The sequence below is a fragment of the Podarcis pityusensis genome (genome assembly GCF_964106645.2).
Source record: "Podarcis pityusensis genome assembly, contig: HAP1_SCAFFOLD_827, whole genome shotgun sequence".
In the NCBI taxonomy this organism is placed as follows: Eukaryota; Metazoa; Chordata; class Lepidosauria; order Squamata; family Lacertidae; genus Podarcis; species Podarcis pityusensis.
The window spans coordinates 476-10,000 of NW_028293211.1; the positions used below are offsets into that span (position 1 = coordinate 476).

At 32.2% G+C, this 9,525-nt stretch overlaps 1 long non-coding RNA gene across 1 annotated transcript in view; it reads left to right on the forward strand.

Moving 5' to 3' along the window:
* The first annotated feature begins 6,243 nt into the window (after positions 1 to 6,243).
* Positions 6,244 to 9,525, forward strand: part of LOC308469208 — a 4,431-nt gene continuing 1,149 nt past the window's right edge. Inside the window, exon 1 of the long non-coding RNA XR_013982028.1 lies at positions 6,244 to 6,476. This is a non-coding gene — a long non-coding RNA (uncharacterized lncRNA). The remainder of the gene's footprint in view (positions 6,477 to 9,525) is intronic.

Sequence of the window (9,525 nt, forward strand, 5' to 3'; positions counted from 1 at the left end):
CGGTTGCTATGGAAACTGAGGCCTATTTGATTGATTGATTGATTTGATTGATTGATGGAATGATTCTATTTTCTATTTTTCTAGGATATTTTTATTTTAATGGTTTATTTCATGTCTTTCTGCTTGAAAACGGACCATTAATTGAGCTCAGGCTTCATTTTTGGCAGGGAAAAAAGCCTAGGCCGCTCCTGGTTGCTATGGAAACCGAGGCGTCGCCAGGGCCTTATTAATGAACTAATTGGATTAATTGATTTATGCTTTAATGAGGCCACTAATTGATCGACTTTATTTTCATTTTTAAGGCTTTATTTCATGAATTTCGGCCACAAATTGAGCTCAGGCTTCGCTTTCTGAGGGAAAAAGCCTAGGCCGCTCCTGGTTGCTAGGGAAACCAAGGCGTTGCCAGGGCCTTATTAATGAATTAATTGGATTAATTGATTTATGCTTTAACGAGGCCACTAATTTATCTCCTTTATTTTCATTTCTAAGGCTTTATTTCATGAATTTCGGCCACAAATTGAGCTCAGGCTTCGCTTTCGGAGGGAAAAAGCCTAGGCCGCTCCCGGTTGCTATGGAAACTGAGGCCTATTTGATTGATTGATTGATTTGATTGATTGATGGACTGATTCTATTTTCTATTTTTCTAGGATATTTTTATTTTTAATGGTTTATTTCATGTCTTTCTGCTTTAAAACGGACCATTAATTGAGCTCAGGCTTCATTTTGGCAGGGAAAAAGCCTAGGCCGCTCCTGGTTGCTATGGAAACCGAGGCGTCGCCAGGGCCTTATTAACGAACTAATTGGATTAATTGATTTATGCTTTAACGAGGCCACTAATTTATCTCCTTTATTTTCATTTTTAAGGCTTTATTTCATGAATTTCGGCCACAAATTGAGCTCAGGCTTCGCTTTCTGAGGGAAAAGGCGTAGGCCGCACCTGGTTGCTATGAAACTGAGGCCTATTTGATTGATTGATTGATTGATAACACTAATTTATCTCTTTTATTTCTATTTTTCATCCTTTCTTTCATTTATATTTGCTTTAAAACGGACCATTAATTGAGCTCAGGCTTCGCTTTGGGAGGGGAAAAGTGTAGGCCGAACCTGGTTGCTATGGAAACTGAGGCCTATTTTATTGATTGATTGATTGATTGATTTGATTGATTGACAGGCCACTCATTTCTCGACTTTATTTCCATTTTTAAGGCTTTCTTTCATTCATTTAGGCTTTCAATAGGCCGCCAATTGATCTCAGGCTTCGTTTTGGAGGGGGAAAGTCTAGGCCGCCCCTGGTTGCCATGGAAACGGAGGCCTATTTTGATGATCAATTAATTAGATTGATTAATTTATGCTTCAAAACAGGCCACTAATTGATCTCTTTTATTTTTCATGGTTTCTTTCATTGATTTCTGCTTGAAAACGGACCATTAATTGAGCTCAGGCTTCGTTTTGGGAGGGAAAAGGTGTAGGCCGCGCCTGGTTGCTATGGAAACCGAGGCCGATTTGATCGATCGATTGATTGATTGATGGATGCCACTGATTGATCTCTTTTATTTCCACTTTTAATGCTTGATTTCATTTATTTCTAGGCCGATTGATTGATTGATGGATTGACGCCACTCATTGATCTCTTTTATTTCCATTTTTAATTATTTATTATTAATAATTAATTAATAATAATAATAATTTTAATTTAATTTAATTTAAGTTAAGTTTTAATTTAATTTAATTATTATTATTATTATTATTATTATTATTATTAATGCTTTATTTCATTTGTGTCTAGGCCGATTGATTGATTGATTGATTGATGCCACTAATTTATCGGTCTTTTATTTCCATTTTTAATGCCTTATTTCATTTATTTCTAGGCCTATTGATTGATTGATGCCACTAATTTATCGGTCTTTTATTTCCATTTTTAATTAATTATTATTATTAATTAATTAATTAATTAATTATTAATAATAATTTTAATTTAATTTAATTTAATTTAATTTAATTTAATTTAATTTAATTTTAATTTAATTTAATTTAATAATAATAATAATAATAATTATTATTATTATTAATGCTTTATTTCATTTGTTTCTAGGCCTATTGATTGATTGATTGACGCCACTAATTGATCTCTTTTATTTCCATTTTTAATGCTTTATTTCATTTATTTCTAGGCCTATTGATTGATTGATTGATTGATGCCACTCATTGATCTCTTTTATTTCCATTTTTAATGCTTTATTTCATTTATTTCTAGGCCTATTGATTGATTGATTGATTGATGCCACTCATTGATCTATTTCATTTCCATTTTTAATGCTTTATTTCATTGATTTCTAGGCCGATTGATTGATTGATTGATTGATGCCACTAATTGATCTCTTTTATTTCCATTTTTAATGCTTTATTTCATTGATTTCTAGGCCTATTTATTGATTGATTGATTGATTGATTGATGCCACTAATTTATCGGTATTTTATTTCCATTTTTAATGCTTTATTTCATTTATTTCTAGGCCGATTGATTGATTGATTGATTGATAAATTAGTGGCGTCAATCAATCAATCAATCAATCAATAGGCCTAGAAATAAATGAAATAAAGCATTAAAAGCATTGATTGATTGATGCCACTAATTTATCGGTATTTTATTTCCATTTTTAATGCTTTATTTCATTTATTTCTAGGCCTATTGATTGATTGATTGATTGATGCCACTCATTGATCTCTTTTATTTCCATTTTTAATGCTTTATTTCATTTATTTCTAGGCCTATTGATTGATTGATTGATGCCACTCATTGATCTCTTTTATTTCCATTTTTAATGCTTTATTCCATTTATTTCTAGGCCTATTGATTGATTGATTGATGGACGCCACTAATTGATCTCTTTTATTTGATCAATCCAATCAATCAATCAATCAATCCATAAAATAGGCCTATTGAAAGCCTAAATTAATGAAAGAAAGCCTTAAAAATGGAAATAAAGTCGAGAAATGAGTGGCCTGTCAATCAATCAAATCAATCAATCAATCAATCAATCAAATAGGCCTCAGTTTCCATAGCAACCAGGTTTGGCCTACTCATTTTCCCTCACAAAACGAAGCCTGAGCTCAATTAATGGTCCGTTTTAAAGCGGAAATAAAGGAAATAAAGCGTTAAAAATGGAAATAAAGTCGATAAATGAGTGGCCTGTCAATCAATCAAATCAATCAATCAATAAAAAAGGCCTCGGTTTCCGTAGCAACCAGTGCGGCCTACGCTTTTCCCCTCCCAAAGCGAAGCCTGAGCTCAATTAATGGTCCGTTTTAAAGCGGAAATCAAGGAAATAAAGCGTTAAAAATGGAAATAAAAGAGATCAATGAGTGGCCTGTCAATCATTCAAATCAATCAATCAATCAATCAATCAATCAAATAGGCCTCAGTTTCCATAGCAACCAGGTGAGGCCTACTCTTTTTCCCTCCCAAAGCGAAGCCTGAGCTCAATTAATGGTCCGTTTTAAAGCAAATTTAAATGAAAGAAAGGATGAAAAATAGAAAGAAAATAGATAAATCAGTGTTATCAATCAATCAATCAATCAATCAAATAGGCCTCGGTTTCCGTAGCAACCAGTGCGGCCTACCCTTTTCTCCTCACAAAGCGAAGCCTGAGCTCAATTAATGGTCCGTTTTAAAGCAAATATAAATGAAAGAAAGCATGAAAAATAGAAAGAAAAGAGATAAATTAGTGGCATCAATCAATCAAATAGGCCTCAGTTTCCATAGCAACCAGGTGCGGCCTACCCTTTTTCCCTCCCAAAGCGAAGCCTGAGCTCAATTAATGGTCCGTTTTAAAGCGGAAATCAAGTACATAAAGCGTTAAAAATGGAAATAAAGTCGATAAATGAGTGGCCTGTCAATCAATCAAATCAATCAATCAATCAAATAGGCCTCAGTTTCCATAGCAACCAGGTTCGGCCTACCCTTTTTCCCTCCCAAAGCGAAGCCTGAGCTCAATTCATGGTCCGTTTTAAAACGGAAATCACGGAAATAAAGTGTTAAAAATAGAAATAAAAGAGATAAATTAGTGATTTATTTATTGATTTATGCCACTAATTTATCGACTTTATTTCCATTTTTAACGCTATTTCATTTATTTCTGCTTTTAATGGACCACTAATTTAGCACAGGCTTCGCTTCTTGAGGGAAAAAGCATAGGCCGCACCTGGTTGCTAGGGAAACCGAGGCCTATTTTGTTAATTAATTGATTAATTTGATTAATTTATGCTTCAAACAGGCCACTAATTGATCTATTTTAATTCTAATGGTTTATTTCATTTATTTCTGCTTTTAATGGGCCACAAATTTAGCTCAGGCTTCGTTTTTGAGGGGGAAAAGCGTAGGCCGCGACTGGTTGCCGTGGAAACCGAGGCCTAATTAATTAATTAATTAATTAGATTAATTTATGCTTCAAACAGGCCACTAATTGATCTATTTTAATTCTAATGGTTTGTTTCATTTATTTCTGCTTTTAATGGGCCACTAATTTAGCTCAGGCTTCGTTTTTGAGGGGGGAAAGCGTAGGCCGCACCTGGTTGCTAGGGAAACCGAGGCCTATTTTGTTAATTTTTCTATTTATTTGATTAATTTACGCTTCAAAGAGGCCACTAATTGATCTATTTCAATTCTAATGGTTTATTTCATTGATTTCTGCTTTTAATGGGCCACTAATTTAGCTCAGGCTTCGTTTTTGAGGGGGGAAAGCGTAGGCCGCACCTGGTTGCTAGGGAAACCGAGGCCTATTTTGTTAATTAATTTATTTATTTTATTAATTTACGCTTCAAACAGGCCACTAATTGATCTATTTCAATTCTAATGGTTTGTTTCATTGATTTCTGCTTTTAATGGGCCACTAATTTAGCTCAGGCTTCGTTTTTGGGGGGGGGAAGTGTAGGCCGCGACTGGTTGCCACGGAAACCGAGGCCTATTTTGTTAATTTTTCTATTTATTTGATTAATTTACGCTTCAAACAGGCCACTAATTGATCTATTTTAATTCTAATGGTTTGTTTCATTTATTTCTGCTTTTAATGGGCCACTAATTTAGCTCAGGCTTCGTTTTTGAGGGGGGAAAGCGTAGGCCGCCCCTGGTTGCTAGGGAAACCGAGGCCTATTTTGTTAATTAATTTATTTATTTGATTAATTTATGCTTTAAACAGGCCAGTAATTGATCTATTTTAATTTTAACGGTTTATTTCATTAATTTCTGCTTGAAAACGGAGCATTAATGGAGCTAGGCTTCGCTTTTTGAGAGGAAAAAGGTAGGCCGCGACTGGTTGCCATGGAAACCGAGGCCTATTTTCGTTATTAATTAATTAATTTGATTAATTTATGCTTCAAACAGGCCACTAATTGATCTATTTTAATTTTAACGGTTTATTTCATTATTTTCTGCTTTTAATGGGCCACTAATTTAGCTCAGGCTTCGTTTTTGAGGGGGAAAAGTGTAGGCCGCCGTCTGGTTGCTAGGCAGCCGTTGCTATGGCGACCTGTGACGTCAGAAAAGGCCTATTTTTCTCCCTTTAAAGCTTTTATTTCATTTCTTTCTGCTTTAAAATCGCCACTAATTTAGCTCAGGCTTCATTTCTAAGGGGGAAAAGTCTAGGCCGCGCCTTGTTGCTAGGCAACCGACGCGTTGCCAAGGACGTCGTGACGCTCAGGTGTCGCTTGGCGCGGCGGGTTGCTAGGCAACCGACGCGTTGCTAAGGACGTCACGACGTCACGACGCTCAGGCTTCGGGTTGCTTTTGCCGTTAAGGTCCCGCGCAAAGCAACCAATCAGAGGCCTCCTTTCCGGCCCTTCCGAGCGGCCATTGGCTGGTTGGCGCTGAGGGGCGGGACTCAAGCTCCGGCGGACCAATGGGGAGAGCGCGGCGCTCCGAAACGCAAGGGGAATGGGGATGGTGGGCGGGCTGGGAAGCGCCCAATGGGAAGCGCCCGCCGGACGATGGATGAGGAGGCGGACCAATGGGCGTCGAGCTGAGGGAAGGACGCTCCAATCCGGAGCAATCGCGGAGGGAAAGGAGCGTCGACCAATGAGCAGCGGAGGCGGGGAAACGGCGCTCCATTGAGGCCTATGGGGGAAGAAACGGACCAACGGCAACCGATCGTGACGGACAAGGACGCGGCCCAATCGGCGTCGAGGTGCGGGACCCGCGCTCCAATCAGCAGCCAAGGAGGCGGGGCGAGGGGGTTTCGGCCCGGCCAATCAGCGCCCGCGCGCCGCAGCGGCCGACCAATCAGCGCCCGAGTTGGGAAAGGTATAAAAGCCGGCGCCCGTTGCTGGGACGCCGCCAGTGTCTCCCGCGCGTCGACCGGGCAGCATCTCGAGCTGGAAGCCGCGTCAACTAAGCGAAAAGAACCGGGCAATAAGCGAAAACCATGAGGGAAATTGTGCATTTGCAGGCCGGCCAGTGCGGCAACCAAATCGGCGCCAAGGTGGAAGGAGAATCGAAAAAAAAATGATTTAATTAATAATTAATTAATTATTAATAATTAATGGATATTAATCATTAATATTAATAGTTCATTAATATTAATAAATAAGTCCTATTGATAAATAAGTCCTATTGATAATTAATTAATATTAATAGTTAATTCATATTAATAAATAAGTCCTACTGATAATTAATATTAATAGTTAATTAATAATAAATAAGTCATATAAAAATAAGTCATATTGATAATTAATTAATATTAATAGTTAATTAATATTAATAAATAAGTCATATTGATAATTAATATTAATAGTTAATTAATATTAATAAATAAGTCCTATTGATAATTAATTGATATTAATAGTTAATTAATTTTAATAAAAAAGTCATATTAATAAGTAAGTCATATTGATAATTAATATTAATAGTTAATTAATATTAATAAATAAGTCATATTGATAATTAATATTAATAGTTAATTAATATTAATAGTTAATTAATATTAATAAATAAGTCATATTGATAATTAATTAATATTAATAATTAATATTAATAGTTAATTAATATTAATAAATAAGTCATATTGATAATTAATTAATATTAATAATTAATATTAATAAATAATTCATATTAATAAATAAGTCATATTGATAATTAATTAATATTAATAGTTAATTAATATTAATAAATAAGTCATATTAATAAATAAGTCCTATTGATAATTAATATTAATAGTTAATTAATATTAATAAATAAGTCATATAAAAAATAAGTCATATTGATAATTAATATTAATAAATAAGTCATATTGATAATTAATATTAATAGTCAATTAATATTAATAAATAAGTCATATTAATAAATAAGTCACATTGATAATTAATATTAATAGTTAATTAATATTAATAAATAAGTCATATTAATAAATAAGTCATATTGATAATTAATTAATATTAATAGTTAATATTAATAAATAAGTCATATAAAAAAATAAGTCATATTGATAATTAATATTAATAGTTAATTAATATTAATAAATAAGTCATATTGATAATTAATATTAATAGGTAATTAATATTAATAAATAAGTCATATTAATAAATAAGTCATATTGATAATTAATATTAATAATTAATATTAAGAAATAAGTCATATAAAAAAATAAGTCCTATTGATAATTAATTAATATTAATAGTTAATTAATATTAATAAATAAGTCATATTGATAATATTAATAGTTAATTAATATTAATAAATAAGTCATATTAATAAATAAGTCATATTGATAATTGATATTAATAGTTTATTAATATTAATAAATAAGTCATATTAATAAATAAGTCATATTGATAATTAATATTAATAAATGATTAATATTAATAAATAAGTCATATTAATAAATAAGTCATATTGATAATTAATTAATATTAATAAATGATTAATATTAATAAACAATTAATTAATACTATAATTAATCATTAATACAATTAATATAATAACGAGGGGGAATTGAGGGGTGGGGGAGGAAGGAATTTAATAATCGTTATCGATTACGATTATTATTCCACCAAGGAATAGGATTATGAGGAGGCGATTTAAGAGTTAATTAATTCATAATTATGATCCATTAATGCGATAATAATTAATGGGGGAAAGGAATTAAAAATCGGCGCCAAGGTGGAAGGAGAATCGAAAAATAATTAATTAATAATTAATTGATATTAATAACTAATTGATATTAATAACTAATTCATATTAATAACTAAGTCATATTAATAAATAATTAATCATTAATACAATTAATATAATAACGAGGGGGAATTGAGGGGTGGGGGAGGAAGGAATTAAATAAATCATTATTGATTATGATTATCCCACCAAGGAATAGGAGGAGATTTTAAGAATTAATTAATTAATAATGATCCGTTAATGCGATAATAATTAATGGGGGAAAGGAATTAAAAATCGGCGCCAAGGTGGAAGGAGAATCGAAAATTAATCAATACAACAATTAATATTAATAACTTATTACTATTAATAATTAATTCATATTAATAAATAAGTCATATTAATAAATAAGTCATATAAATAAATAAATACTCATTAATACAATTAATAGAATAGCGAGGGGGAATTGAGGGGTTGGGGAGGAAGGAATTTAATAATCGTTATTGATTATGATTATCCCACCAAGGAATAGGAGGAGATTTTAAGAATTAATTAATTAATAATGATCCGTTAATGCGATAATAATTAATGGGGGAAAGGAATTAAAAATCGGCGCCAAGGTGGAAGGAGAATTGAAAAATAATTAATTAATCCAACAATTAATCACTGATACAATTAATATAATATAATAACGAGGGGGAATTGAGGGGTGGGGGAGGAAGGAATTAAATAATCATTCTTAATTATGATTATTCCACCAAGGAATAGGAGGAGATTTAAGAATTAATTAATCATGATCCAGTAACGTAATAATAATTAATAATAATAAGGGGGGAAGGGATTAAGAATCGGGGCCAAGGTTGAACAATCATAATTAATGAGGATTATTAGGAGATTTAAGAATTAATAATTATCCATTAATATAATAATAATAATTAATAACAAGGGGGGAAGGGATTAAAAATCGGCGCCAAGGTTGAACAATCATAATTAATGAGGATTATTAGGAGATTTAAGAATTAATTAATAATGATCCATTAATATAATAATAATTAATAACAAGGGGGGAAGGGATTAAAAATCGGCGCCAAGGTTGAACAATCATAATTAATAAGGATTATTAGGAGGAGATCTAAGAATTAATAATATAATAATAATTAATAATGGGGAAAGGAATTAAAAATTGGCGCCAAGGTTGAACAATCATAATTAATAATTATTATTAGGATTAATAATAGAAATGGGGGGGAGGAATTAATTGAATGTTAATAAGAAATAATAAATAATGATTATGCTAATTAATAATTGTTATTAATGATAGCCATGCATAATGTTGATAGAATAATTAAGTCATAATTAATAGTGACAGTAATGCTGGTATA